This window comes from Podarcis filfolensis (assembly GCF_964270895.1).
Source record: "Podarcis filfolensis genome assembly, chromosome: 16".
NCBI lineage: Eukaryota > Metazoa > Chordata > Lepidosauria > Squamata > Lacertidae > Podarcis > Podarcis filfolensis.
In genome coordinates this window covers 20,745,995-20,760,699 of record NC_139620.1, presented here as the reverse complement: position 1 = coordinate 20,760,699, position 14,705 = coordinate 20,745,995, and the positions used below count along the sequence as shown (strand labels likewise).

The window sequence follows — 14,705 nt, the reverse complement described above, 5'->3', positions numbered from 1 at the left end:
AAGATGTTAATTGATTAAGTAAATTTTATGAGAAATTACCGGTAGTTTTGGAAAACTGTTACAACGATATATATAGAAACTCAGCCAGGGGGATTCGAGGAAGTCACCTAACCATGTTAACAAAAGTGGAATTATTATAGTTAGGATTTATGTTTGTTTGTTTATTTGTTTTTTGATGTTTGTTATGTATTTGGAAAATCAATAAAATTTTTGAAAAAGAAAAAGATCCTGTTCTCCCAGCGGCGAGCTTCTCTCCCCTCCTCTGAGATTTCCAGATCCAGAAGTATTGGTGATTCTGGCAGTGGAGGCAGAACAAAGCCATCGTGACTTGTAGCCACTGATCAAAGGCAACAGGGTGAGTCAGTGGTCCACCAACAAGGAAGCCTCACCAGCTTCAGCAGCCTGCTCAGGAGGACAGCTGAATGGGCTTGATGGACCACTGGTCTGATCTAGCAGGCTCCTCTTATGTTCTCATGTTTAATTAGAACTCCCATCAGCTTTGGCCCCTGGCCATGCATGCTAAGGCTGATGGGGTTTGTAGTTCTGCAACATTTGGAAAGCCAGAAGCTCCCCCACTTTTCTCCTACAATAATAATTTGTTACTTATACCCCACTCATCTGGCCGGGCCTCCCCAGCCACTCTGGGTGGCTTCCAACAAAATATTAAAATACAGTAATGCATCAAACATTAAAAGCTTCCCTAAACAGGGCTGCCTTCAGATGTCTTCTGAAAGTCTTGTAATTGTTGTTCTCTTTGACATCTGGTGGGAGGGCGTTCCACAGGGCGGGTGCCACTACCGAGAAGGCCCTCTGCCTGGTTCCCTGTAACTTGGCTTCTCACAGTGAGGGAACTGCCAGAAGGCCCTTGGAGGTGGATTTCAGTGTCTGGGCTGAACGATGGGGGTGGAGATGCTTCTTCAGATATACTGGACCGAGGCCGTTTAGGGCTTTAAAGGTGAGCACCAACACTTTGAATTGCTTGGGACCTATGCCAATTCCATTCTTGGTGCTGGACATCTCTGCCCTTTTCAAAGCGGGCTGCAGAAGGACTCCCGACGACCGTCCTGGCTGGATCTCCCTCCCCACTCCTTGTAATATGCCTCCCCCCTCCGGCTCCTCCTTTCCCCAGCCAGGAAGCTGACAATGAAAATTCACACCTCCCGAGGAAATTATCTCCTCCTCGCTTAATTCTCACGGCCGCAAGAGCTGCTTGGACAAGCCTGTGCAAGAGAGAGCGGTGGCAAACCATCCCCCGGTTCTTCTTCTCTCTTCCTTTTTTTTTTAAAAAAGGAGGGGAGGGAGCGAATCTTTCAAGGAGAAAATCCCCCACTGGCTCCACAAGGCAGAGGTGGGAATGAGATGCAGCTGTCTCTGGTGGGGCCCAGTGAGAGCTGCCGATTTCACGCTTCTGGATGCAGTAACTGGATTCAAAAGACGGCCAAGCGGATGCTCAAACGCCTCTCCTCTCCCAGCCCCTCGGCGGCTCAAAGAGCGCTATCAAATGGGGAGCAGCCTCTCCTCCCCACACCGCAAGGAGTGAAGGGCACCCATTGCAGCTGGACCACAGCCAAGAAGCCACAGCCAGCTTCCAGCAGAGATGAGCTAAGCTGTCCGTTTTTGTTCCTATCAGATTATTATTATTATTATTATTATTATTATTATTATTATTATATCCCAAGGTGGTGCACACAATTCTTCTTCTTATTTTATCCTCACAACAACCCTGTGAGGTAGGTTAGCCTGAGAGAAGGCAACTGGCCCAAGGACACCCACTGAGCTTCATGCCCAATTGGAGTTTGAACCCTGGTCTCCCAAGTCCTAGTCCAGCACTCTAACCCAGGCTTCCTCAACCTCGGCCCTCCAGATGTTTTTGGCCTACAACTCCCATGATCCCTAGCTAGCAGGACCAGTGGTCAGGGATGATGGGAACTGCAGTCTCAAAACATCTGGAGGGCTGAGGTTGAGGAAGCCTGCTCTAACCACTACACCACACGGGCTCCTGTTAATGCAGGTGGTGGTGGTGGGGAATGTTTTGCGCTCCGGACGTTGTGTAACCTTTGGCCCGCTATACTTGCTAAGGGGTTTCTGGGAGTTGTAGTTCCGCAACATCCAGAGCCAACCGTTCTCCACACCTGCATCACGCCAGACATATACAGCTCTCTTATCCCATAGTCACAGATTCCCACAGAGAATCCTGGGAGATGTAGTTTGTGAGGGATTCTTGAGAGCTGTTAGGAGACCCATATTCCCCTAACAGAGGCACCATTTCCAGAGTTCCCTGGGAAGAGGGACGGACTGTCAAATCACTGTAATATTGTGTGTGTGCTTTCCAAAGGTGGCTGGCTGCAAAATGCATAAACAGCATACTGGAGTGAGTGAGCCACTGGCTTCATCCAGGACGGCTTGTCTTGCCTATCTTTGGGTGAATTTCTCCAGCTGGACCCATCTCCCATTTTGGACTCTTCTGCAGGGAGACTTTCCGTGATGGAAGGTTGCAGCATTTGGGACTTTTAAGTTCAGAGGAAAAGCAAGGGAGAGGTGACCTGGTTAGACAGTAATAAAATTATGCATACTATGGAAAAAGTGGGTGGAGAAAAGTTTCCTTTCTTTCTCTCCTAATGCTAGAACTCATAGATAACCCATGAAGATGAATGTTGGAAGAACGTTGGAGCAATTTCTTCATGCAGCACATAGCTAAACTGAGGAACTCCCTCCCACAGGATACAGTGATGGTCACCGGTAGATGGCTTTAAAAGAAGACTGGACAGATTCATGGAGGAGAAGGCTGTTGATGGCTACTAGCCCGGATGGCTATGCTCTGCCTCCACAGTTGGAGATAGTAAAGTGCTTCTGAACGCAACTTACTGGAAACCACAGGAGGGGAGAGGACTCTTGGGCTCAGGTCCTGCTTGTGGGTGACCCACAGGCATCTGGTTGGACCCCGCAAGAGAACAGGATGCTGGACTAGATGGGCCATTGGCCTGATCCAGCAGGTTCTTCTTAATGTTTTAATCTATTCCGGTGCCCCGCACAACTCGGGTGCTTCAAACCCTACCAGGATTCCTATTTCTGCTCTTACATCCCTGGCTGCAAATACTGGGAAACTGGAGGAAGAGCAAAATAATGGAATAGTGAGCACCTGTTGGGAGTAAAACAGAGAAACCAGGCAGTGGGAACAAAGGATAGGTTGTTTTATATTAGGACGTGTTCCTTACAAATAAGTTATGTACACATTTTCTCTCTTTCAAAACTATACAAGTTATTAAGGAAGGGCAAAAACTGAAATGCGGATAGCTTTTTCTTCCTTTGCTGGTTCATCAAGCCGAGTTGTTGCTTTTCCTAGCCAGGAAACGGCAGACGAATGAAAGTGATGAGTGCCATCGCTTCGAAGCTGCTTGTTCAAAGGACTCTCCTCTTCGGGGTTCACGGGACAGATCCACTTGGCTTCGAGGAGGGGCCAGAACCCCCTTGTTGTTCTCTCGGCCGTGACTCAGTTCTGAACTGGGGCTGGTGGGGGAGAGAAAAGATACAGAGTGTTACGTGGGTGGCTTCATCCTTGGAAGGGAGCATTCTGCCCAGCAGAACTTGGAGCACCAGGGAAGGACCTGAGGAAGCTCATGTAATTAGGACATTCTGACCCAATACCGCGGAGCTGCCCCTCCAGTTTCACGCTGCCCCCAGCCAGCCCCACCTTGCCTGCCTTCTTATTTACAGCTATTCCAAGGGCTGGCACTGCTTGCCTCCTGCTCTTCCGTCTTAGGCCTCATTCACACCAAATGTTTAAAGCAGTGCAATACCACTTTGAACAGCCATGGCTCCCTTCACAGAATCTTGGGAGCTATCCAGGGTGCTGAAAGTTGCTAGGGGACCTCCCTATCACCATTCCCCTTCCAGAGCTACGTTTTCCAGAATTCTCTGGGAACAGGGAATGAAGGTGTAGCCAGACTGCTAAGGGGTCATGTAACAAGCACCCTTAAGCCTCTATCCCTCTTCCCTTGGAACTCTGGGAACTGTGGCTCTGGGAGAGGAATGGGGGTCTCCCAACAGCTCAGCATCCTTGACAACCCTCAGTTTCCCCAATCGTATGGCACGAATGTGGCTTTAGTGCTGCCCCTTGTAAGGAGGAGATGGGCGACAAAGCTGGAATTTGTTGGCTCCGCCTCTCAATGGCTCAGGCTCCGCCTACGGCGTGGGCTCCCCACGTTCCACCCCACCGGACTCGACGGGCACCTGTCGCCTCTGAAACACACTACAGCCGAGAAGATTCGGACAGGCAGAGAAAGCAGTTCCGCAGATGCAGATCTAGGTGCCTGCAAACTATAAATGCGAAATAATTGGTTTGAGGGCCATTGGCTCTGCAATGGCATCCGGCAGAGCCCACCACCCCACAATTCTCCCCCCCCTCCCCACCCAGCAAGAATTGAAGAGCTTGGGGAGGGAAGAAAGTAAAGAAGGGAAGAGGGGAACGCAATCCCATCTGGGCAATGCATCACGCTGAAAACGGCGCCCCGCATTAAAAATTCACCAGCCAGTGAATTTTCAAGGGATTTGTAGTAATTAGATGACAAAATGCTGGCAAATCTCAAGCTTGCCGAAGATGTTACTGAGGGGTCAAAGACTCGACACTTTTGGCTGGGTAATTTGTAAGTGTCAATCACGCTCAGCCATCAGAGGGAGAGGCAAAGCTCTGGCGGCTGAATTCCAACTAAGTCCAAGGCTCCCAGCCCTTTAGTCACCCTCTCCCCTCCACTCTGCCTCCTCCCCGAATAATCTCAGAGGCCTGCATGCAAATGCAGAGGCTTCTCCTTCCCCTCTCAGACTTAATTCATTTATTTATACCCAGCGCCTCCAGAAGGAGAGAGTGCAAATTCCCTGTCTACATGTACCAACGATGCGCGCATGCATATTCTGCGGGGATTCACTCCCGCAAGAGGGCCACCAACTTGGGAGAGGATTAGCACAGGTTCATGGGGGGTAGGGCTACCAATGGCTGCTGGCCATGATGGCTGTCTTTTGCCCCCGCTGTCACGAGGCAGTTTGGCTCCAAATGCAATAAACAAACAACAAAAAGCTTCCCATAGGGGCACCTGGTTGTCCACAGTGAGAACAGGATGCCGGATGAGATGGGCTGTTGGCAGGGATTGGGAAATCTCTGACCCTCCAGACGTTGTTGGACTCCCAACTCCCATCAGCCCCAGCCAGCATGACCAACTGCCAGAGATGGTGGGAGCTGTGATCTAACAGCATCACTGGTTCCACAACCCAGTCTTACATTCTTAGGCATCCAGACTAGACTACTGCAATGTGCTCTGTGTGGGGCTGCCTTTGAAGACTGTTTTTGAAACTGCCAGTGGCCATGGATGATGGAAGATGTAGTTCTGCAACATATCTGAGGATAAAAGCTAAATCTTTGAGCTTTTCTTCTTCTTTTTTTTAAAAAAAATTCAGCCAAAATAAATTGAGAGTAGCTTGCATGGTACTCTGAAGATTGCCACGAGGAGTGCATTCCCAGTTAATGCCAAGTTTCCCACTTAATACCAAGGTGTGGGACCTATGCTTGACTCTTCCTCTGGTCTGGGACTCTTCCCACTGTCTGAGATTGCTGGACATGCTGGCTGGAGTTGATGAGAGTTGGGATCCACCAACACCTAGAGAGCCACAGGTTCCTTATCCTTGCCTTAAGTCAGGGGGAGAGGGAACACTGGGGCCTTCCCAGTAGTGATGTATGGAAGTGAGAGCTGGACCATAAAGAAGGCTGATCGCCAAAGAATTGATGCTTTTGAATTATGGTGCTGGAGGAGACTCTTGAGAGCCCCATGGACTGCAAGAAGATCAAACCTCTCCATTCTTAAGGAAATCAGCCCTGAGAGCTCACTGGAAGGACAGATCGTGAAGCTGAGGCTCCAATACTTTGGCTACCTCGTGAGAAGAGAAGACTCCCTGGAAAAGACCCTGATGTTGGGAAAGATTGAGGGCACAAGGAGAAGGGGACGACAGAGGATGAGATAATTGGACAGTGTTCTTGAAGCTAAAAACGTGAGTTAGACCAAACTGCGGGAGGCAGCGGAAGACAGGAGTGCCTGGCGTGCTTTGGTCCATGGGGTCATGAAGAGTTGGACACGACTAAATGACTAAACAACAACCACCTTATACGGAGTCAGGCCACTGGCCTATCCAGGTCATTATTACCTGCACCTCAGAAGGTGGCAGGCTCTCCTTATCAGAGGCTTTTAAACTGAGGTTGGATGGCCATCGGTTGGGGATTTTTCAGTTGCAATTCCTGCTACCACAGGGGGTTGGACAAGATGAGCCTTGGAGATACCTTCCACCTCTACAGTTCTGTGATTCTGTGAGAGCGGACGTTGCTGTGACTCAGCTGAGCAGGCAGCGGAGAGAGCCAGGAAGAAGTTAACCAGGGCCCCAGGCGCCAAATGGGAAGCCCCCGCCAAGGCTGCTAAGCTGTCAGCCTGCCAGCCTTGCTCTCTCCTCCGTCTGCTAACAGAGATGCCTATTATTTTGCTGGCACCCTGGCCCTGGTTTGCATATTTCACTGATTCAGGTCACATCGCCGTACACACACATGCCACAGCCAACGTCTGTTGATATTCTCGGTCTCTCGCCCAGCTCCAGTTTGAGGTGAAAGCCTTCCTTATTAGCCAATTTGGATACCCATTTACTGTGAATTGCTCAGCCTGATTATTATTCATGAATGGATAAATCTGAAATCTCAGCTCCCTGCTACGCCATTTCTCCCTCTCCCGAATGAATACGCTTGGAGGGGGAAAACAGGGAGGCAGAAGTGCCGCTCGTTCTCCGGGGCGCAAGGGAGCAGGATGCCTTCTTCCCTGCAGCCCCAAATGGGGGGGCATTAAACCATATGGGATCCGATGCCCCCCCCCACTGAGAAACACGTGGATTTTTAACCCCCATCCCCAAATGTAAAGGGAAGCGGCATGGCAAAATGCATGTTTGCTCCTAACTTGGCAGCGAGGGCAAAGGAGCTTCCTGGATATATAACCCGAGGTTTGGAAATGAAGGTACTGTCTCTGTGCACCTGATGCCTCCCTGCAGGAAGCACAGGCAGCTGGCCTGTAATCCAATTAACACAGCCCCTTGTTTAAACTTCCCGCTCCCCCCTTTATTTTTGAAAGGACAACCTAAGACATTGCCATCCTCAAAAGGACCACATGAGGCGCCTCGGACTCCCATTGCAGAGATTGTGTGTGATCCGTGCTGCGCCTGCCCTCTGGTTTTTCGAGTCAAGGTGTTGGTGTTAACTTTCCAAATACCAGGAAGGGGATCCTCAGGCCTATTACAGTCATATCTTGGATCTTGAACACTTTGCAAGTTGAATGTTTTGGCTCCCAAATGCCACAAACCTATAAGTGAGTGTTCCGGTTTGTGAACATTCTTTGGAACCCTAATGTCCAATGCGGGTTCCATGGTTTCCGATTGGCTGCAGGAGCTTCTTGCAGCCAATCAGAAGCCGCGCTTTTGTTTCTGAACGTTTTGGAAGTCGAACGGACTTCCGGAATGGATTTGACTTCCAAGGTATGACTGTATTATCCTCAGGCTTGTTTCTGCTGCTGCTGCTGTTATGCCTGAACAGGACTCAAGACAGCTAACAGGTAAAACAGGAACAGCTAAAACACTGGGGGGGGGGGGAGAAGCAAACATTTTAAAAAACCTAAACATTAATAAAGTCAGAACTCTCTCTCTTTCTGATTTATTAAAACATAGATAATTACAATAAAAACAACACAGCACCATCCCTTTCCTTAGAAGAGCAAGTTCTCCAAAGCCTGCTGCAATAAAAAAAGTCTTCACCTGGCAGCAGAAGGACAAAGAGGGAGCCAGTCTGACTTCCCTAGAGAGGGAGTTCCACAGTCTGGGAGCAGTCACCGTGAAGGCCCTGTCCTGCAGACACCATGAGCCTGCCTGTGAGGGTGGCGGGATACAGCCCTCCAGGCCTCTCTAACTGGCCACTGGAACTCTCCCCAGGACATACCCCATTTCCCCAGACCCCATACATTTTCCCAGCCTTGCTTTCTATCCCCTGTTAGTAAGAAGGTAAGAAGAGCCTGCTGGATCAGGCCAATGGCTCAGCAAGTCCAGCATCCTGCTCTCTCAGTGGGCCCAGAAAATGCCTTTGGGGGCCCGCAAGCAGGACCCAAACACAAGAGCATTCTCCCCTTCCTGTGGTTTCCAGCAATAGGTATTCAGAAACCTCTGGCCATGAAGGCCGAGCACAGCCATCATGGCTGGTCACCACGGATAGCCTTGTTCTCTATGAATTTGTCCAATCCTCTTTAAAACCTCCAAGTGGGTACTCCTGTGGGAGTGAGTTCCGCAGATTAACTCTGCATGAAGCAGTCCTTCCTTTTATCTGTCCTGAACCTTCTGACACTCAGCTTAATCAAACGTCCACGAGTTCTACTGCTATGAGAGAGGGAGAGAAAAAAATTTCTCTACCACTTTTTCAAACCTTGCTGGGTTGTCTCCTGGCTTACCTGGATGGAGAATGGGGGAGAGAGAGAGAGGAATGTGTACAGAAGCCAGTCAACTGTACAAAGGGGGCAGCAAGCGCATTATTTGCTTTCCCCACTTTTGCCTATGGCTATGCCCACCAATGCAGGCGCATTGCCGCTTACTTGAGCTACTGACCTTCCCCACTGGTCCCCAACTGCCTCCTCCATTGACCAAGCAGCAAGTAGGTGGGAAAAGATCTCTCTCCGCCTGAGGCTCTGGAGAGCCAAGATCAGTCAGGCCTAAGACAAGCCCTGCAGGATCAGGTCCAAGGCTCATCTGGTTCCAGCATCCTCTTCTCACGGTGCCCTACCAGATGGCCGTGGGGAAACCCTTGAGCAGGACCCGGGAGCAACAGCGCTCTCCCCACTTGCGATCCCCAGCAACCGCTGCTCAGAGGCATGCAGGCTCTCTCGGTGGATGCAGAACATAGCAGGAGGGGCTAGTAGTCATCATAGATAGCCTCCTCCTCCATGAATTTGTCTAATCCTGTTTCAAAGCCACTCAAGTTGATGGCCATCACTGTCTCCCCTGGGAGTTTCACTGTCCACAAGTCCTAGTGTTATGCAAGAGGGAGGAAAGCTTTGCCCTATCCCACTTTCTCTGCACCAGGCACCATGGGATTAAAGACCATCTGAAGATGGTTCAGAAACTTCAGCAAATTTAGGCAGCCCAGTTGCTCACTGGACATGCTTGGACTGCAACGATATTGCCCCTAATCAACATCTGATAATCACGAGTCCTTCCCTGGCTGATGAACAAAAAAAGTTAACTCCTCGACCTCCACCACATCTTTCCCACCTCTGGAACCCAGACATCGGAAGGCAGCCCTGTGGAGGAAAGTTTTTAATGCCTGATGTTTCGAGGTGCTTTTATGTTCTGCTGGAAGTGGGTGGGGCAACCCAGTCAGATGGGCGGCGTATAAATAATGAAAATTATTATTATTATTATCATCATCATCATCCATCTTCCGCTATGTTTTACCTTCCTGCTCGTCTCACTGAAAACAGGATGATTTTTAATAACTCCAGAGGTCCGTTAACAACAGGCAGATGTAAGTCTTAAAAGGCCCCTTTATTCTGGATTGCCTATAGAAAGTGTGGGGAACCTTTAGCTCTCCAGATATCTCTTCCGAACGCAGCAATAACCCTTCTCTTTCGAGTAATTAATAACAACAACACAATCATTGAAACAAACAAGCCAATTGGAGTGTAAAATGTGAAGGGGCAGGATTCAGCCTTCCAGATATATAAAAGTGAATTATTATTATTATTATTATTACTACAATAATAATAACAACAACAACCTGCATTGCCTCAGTGTTATCTTCAATACAAGAAGAAAAACAGCCAACCAACCAGTGCTCTACTATTTAAAACTCTTAATTAAGATTGAAGTTTCACCCACTCTGGTGTAATTAATGAATTAACTTGCAATTCCCTCCCCCACCACTAAATTCAGTGTGATTAGAATATTTCAGGGGAGGAGGAGCAGGAGCAGCATTCATTTATTTATCCTCCCCCCCCCGCCCCCCGCCCCCAAAACTCATCACAGAGGCCAGAGTCTCCTTTTGACAAAGAAATTGTCGACAAGTGGTCCTTGCAGCTGTGTGTGCAATTGTCCATCAGAAGAGATTCCTTTTATACTCGTAACATTATTAGGACAAAGCAAAACACTTTTTTTTAAAGCCCCAAACAAACCCCTGGTGAAAGGAGATAAACATCATTATTGAGGGTGTATGTGTGTGTGGTTTGAGATATTAAAAGTCTTCATCAAGGCTGGAAAAGGGGTGTGTGTGTGTGTGGAAACAAAAACAAACCCAATCGCGTGCTGCGGGTGGGGAGGGGGAAATCAAACGGTTAAATTGATTTTCATAAAAATGCAAACTTCAGAAAGCGCTCTCTGTTCTCTTCAACCCCTCCCTCCTCACCGCCCCCCCCATCCCAACCTCTGGTGCCTTTGAACATCTGACTGGCAAGCATTTCATATTTCAATCTCAGCAGAACAAATTGAATTAGATGTTGAAACCAAGCTCGCCTCTGTACGCGAAAGCCTACCTGCTCTGCCTGCACTAATCCTTTGCCTTGGTACTGCAGGGGAGGCAGCTGGGGGGGGGGGCGAGGAATCCACCCTGCTATGGAAGACGGTATGGGGAGGGGAGATACATGCTGCCTGTGGCTGAACACTTTTGCTGCATGCTTGTTAGGGGTGTCCGTCTCGCTCGCTATTATCTGTGAACATCACTTGCAGCTGGGAGTGCTGGAGTGGGAGGCCAGGAGGCCAACAGTAGGTGGCGCCAGAGCCAATGACAGGCAGAGCCAACTTAATCCTAGATGGGTTGCCTGCATTTGTATCTCCAAGGGAGCGTACATGGTTCTCTCTCCCCCTCCTCATTTAATCCCCACAACAAGCTTGTGGGGTAGGTTAGGCTGAGAGGCAGGCAGGGACTGGTCCCTTCCCCAAGGTCCCCTAAGAGAGCTCCGTGGCCAAGAGGGGATTTGAACTACTCTCCGAGGCACTAATAGACCACTCTCCACTCTTGGCATTTATATGGGAGACAGGGCTAGGCGATATCTGGTTTTCAAGATCGCGATACATCACCAGCTGAACATTGCGATATACTGATATATCACGATGTCTGAAATAAGGATGGAGCTATGTGGAGGCATGGGCTGGCTTCATGGTTTTTGCGACAATGTGATTTTTGCATCACACACACACACACACACACACACACACACACACCACGATTCGTAATATATTGCCAGGTCAAAAATTATGAAACCAGTATCACGATATGGACTTGAAACTTTTTTTGAACTATCTATTGATAACATCGCCCAGCCCTAAGGGGTGCATTCATTTCAGTACATGATTCTCAGTGAAGAATTGCCACCAACACCAGCTGAAGATTGACTTATGTTACATAGTGTGTTGACCAGAGTTGGCCACCGTGGTCCCCCCCGGATGACTCCAACTCCTATCATCCTTGACCATTAGGGCTGATGGGAGCGAGAGTCCAATGACACTTGAAAGGCACCATGTTGGTTGCTCCTTCCCCAGAGGGAAGGAGGTCAACCGTAGGTGGCGCCAGAGCCAATGACAGGCACAGGGAATAGTTGCAGATAGGTAGCCGTGTTTTTTTTTTGTTTAGGCACAGGGAATGAAATTCTAGTTTTGTCTCCATCCTCCTCCTCCTCCCTGCTGAATTATACACCTCCTGGACTGCTTGCAAGTAAGAAGGGAGGCAGGTGGGGGCTGTCTGAGAGCAGACTACTAGCCATGATGGGTACATTCTCCAGTTGCTGGAGGGGAGAATTGTTCTCATGCTCAGGTCCTGTTTGCAGGTTTCCCAGGAGCATCTGGTTGGCCACAGTGAGAAGAGGATGCTGGGCTAGATGGACCTGATCCAGCAGGGCTCTCCTTGAGATGTTCTTGAGACTGAGCTTGGTGGAACAGTGGCCCAGGAGCCCAAATGGACCAATCATCTCCACCGCTTACAAGGGCCAGAGACTTGTGACTCAACTTCCTCTGGTGTTTTCTCTTGAAATTTAGCATAGTGCAAAATTAGCAGTGTCTACTGCTGTACAGAAATGGCTGTGAGCGTATGTGGGTGGTGGTGGTTGTTGTTCTAAAACAGGGATGTCCAACTGGTCGACCATGATCAACACCTTGATCCCCTGGTGATAGCAGTCGATTGTGGTCTCATTTTCCTCTGCCAGGGAAAAAGAGCACGAGGTGGAGTTATTGCTGCTCGTGCGTTTGGCAGAACTCTGGCGCCCCCCTCTAAAAAAAAAGCTCAACAACTTTGGGTCCCCCCCATCGGTTGATCACTGCTAATTTTTTTCCCCAGGAGTAGATTACAGTCTCTTGGGAGTTGGACGTCCCTGTTCTGAAACAAGGAAAAACATTTTGTCCCCAGAAGTGGAAATAATTATCCCAGATTTCCTCGGGGGAGGAAAAGATCTTTTACATACACTTGGCAAACAAAGCAGGCTTCACTGAGAAGCGAGCAAACTCTGTCCTTAAGAAACAAGAAGGTTAAAGATCATAATGAATGTTGGTGCAGAAACGGCTTTAGACCCGGTCTTTAGGGGAATGTTTAGGGGACGTGGGTGGTGCTGTGGTCTAAACCACAGAGCCTAGGGCTTGCTGATCAGAAGGTCGGCGGTTCGAATCCTGTGACGGGGTGAGCTCCCGTTGTTCGGTCCCTGCTCCTGCCAACCTAGCAGTTCGAAAGCACGTCAAGTGCAAGTAGATAAATAGGTACCACTCCAGCGGGAAGGTAAACAGCGTTTCCGTGCGCTGCTCTGGTTCGCCAGAAACGGCTTAGTCATGCTGGCCACATGACCCGGAAGCTGTCTGTGGACAAACACCGGCTCCCTTGGCCTATAGAGCGAGATAAGCGCCGCAACCCCAGAGTCGTCTGCGACTGGACCTAATGGTCAGGGGTACCTTTACCTTTAGGGGAACGCTGGATCAGCCTAGGTCACCCCATCCATAAATACATAAGCAGAGCTCTGCTGGATCAGGCCAATGGCCCATCTAGTCTGGCATCCTCTTCTCGCAGTGGCCAACCAGACGCTTGTTTTAGGACCTGAGCACAAGAGCTCCTCTCCCCTCCTGTGCTTTCCAGCAAGTTGCGTTCAGAAGCATCGCTGCTTCTGACTCCTGCATTCTCTGGCTGCCATCAAGGCATCTCTCCCTCTGTGATGGTTCAGAGTTTCCCCACCTCTCCCCCTTTGAGCCGCAGAGGTGCCATCACTGATCTGCATGGAAGACGGTCGCAGACAACCTGCAGTGGTGCGAGGAGCTCCCCAGCCAGCACCCAAATTACCTGAGAACATGTGCCCTCCCTCCCTCCTGCTCCTGGCCTATTGCTGCGCGGCACTCTTGCTGACGGGCCAAGCAGTGGGGCGGCCGCAACTCACTCCCCACCCCCCGGCAGATTACTGGGCTTTTTTTTTTGGAGACCCCTCGGCGGTGGGGAAGCCTCTCGAGTGGTGGCTCAGGGCTCCATCTGGCCAACAATTGCCTCTTGAATACACCTGCCTCCTTGGTGGGCAGCAGAGGGGGGCTCTCATGATGAAAGGGAAGCTGCCGGCTAATCCCCGCCAGGTTAAGTCGCAGCCACCTTCCCACTGCGCTTCTGGAATAAGCACAGGGCCTCTGGAAGAGCTCTTAATTTCAGGGTGCCTCTGGATGCCTCTGACTCTGACATCTTCCTCTGGAGAGCACAGCTTGGATTCGGGGAGGGGGGGTGGGAAGAGAGGGGAGGGAGGGCAGCAGCCAATCTCGATGAGGGCCAGCGCTCAATGCCAGCAGCAGCAGCAGCAGCAGCAGCAGCAGCCAGAGGGAAGGCTTGGGGAACGTCCGGGGTGGCCAAAGATCTGAGAGCAAAACACTGCCTTCTGGCCTGCGAGGAGGCTTCAGTGAACGAAGGCAGGCCTTTCACCATAAGCCCAATCAGTGGCCCAGATTATGAGGCTTGCCCACATGGGCATAGCCGGGGGGTGCAGCTGCCCCCCCTCCAAATCAAGTACAGTGGTACCTCGGGTTACAGACACTTCAGGTTACAGACTCCGCTAACCCAGAAATAGTACCTCAGGTTAAGAACTTTGCTTCAGGATGAGAACAGAAATCGCGTGGCAGCAGCAGGAGGCCCCATTAGCTAAAGTGGTGCTTCAGGTTAAGAACAGTTTCAGGTTAAGAACGGACCTCCAGAACGAATTAAGTTCTTATCCCAAGGTACCACTGTAAATCAATAAAAATACTTAACTAACTAACTGACCAACCGAGTCGCAGATAGCTCGGTTCTGCCCCCCCCCCCACCGAAGTCCTGCCCTCCCCCATCATATATCCTGGCTATGCCCATGCTTGCCCACATGACATGGTTCTGCAGCAGTCCAGGATGAAATGGCAAGATTCAGGACAGGCGAAAGGAAAAACTTTCTTCATGCACTGCGCAGTTAAACTGTGGAACTCACTGCCACAGGAGGCAGTGACAACCACCACTTTGCAGGGCTCTGCTCTGCCTCCACCGTCGGAGGCAGCGATGCTTCTGAATGCCAGATGCTGGAAACCACAGGAGGGGAGTGGGCTCTTGTGCTCGGATCCTGCTTGCTGGTTTCCCAGAAAAGGCATCTGGTTGGCTACTGTGAGAACAGGATGCTGGACTT

At 50.1% G+C, this 14,705-nt stretch overlaps 1 protein-coding gene across 2 annotated transcripts in view; it reads right to left on the bottom strand.

The window, feature by feature from the left end:
• Positions 1 to 3,170: 3,170 nt before the first annotated feature.
• Positions 3,171 to 14,705, bottom strand: part of RBM19 (RNA binding motif protein 19) — a 105,315-nt gene continuing 93,780 nt past the window's right edge. For both annotated transcript variants that reach the window (XM_083589936.1, XM_083589935.1), the window contains exon 25: positions 3,171 to 3,507. The gene's annotated coding sequence lies outside the window, so the exon portion shown is untranslated. The remainder of the gene's footprint in view (positions 3,508 to 14,705) is intronic.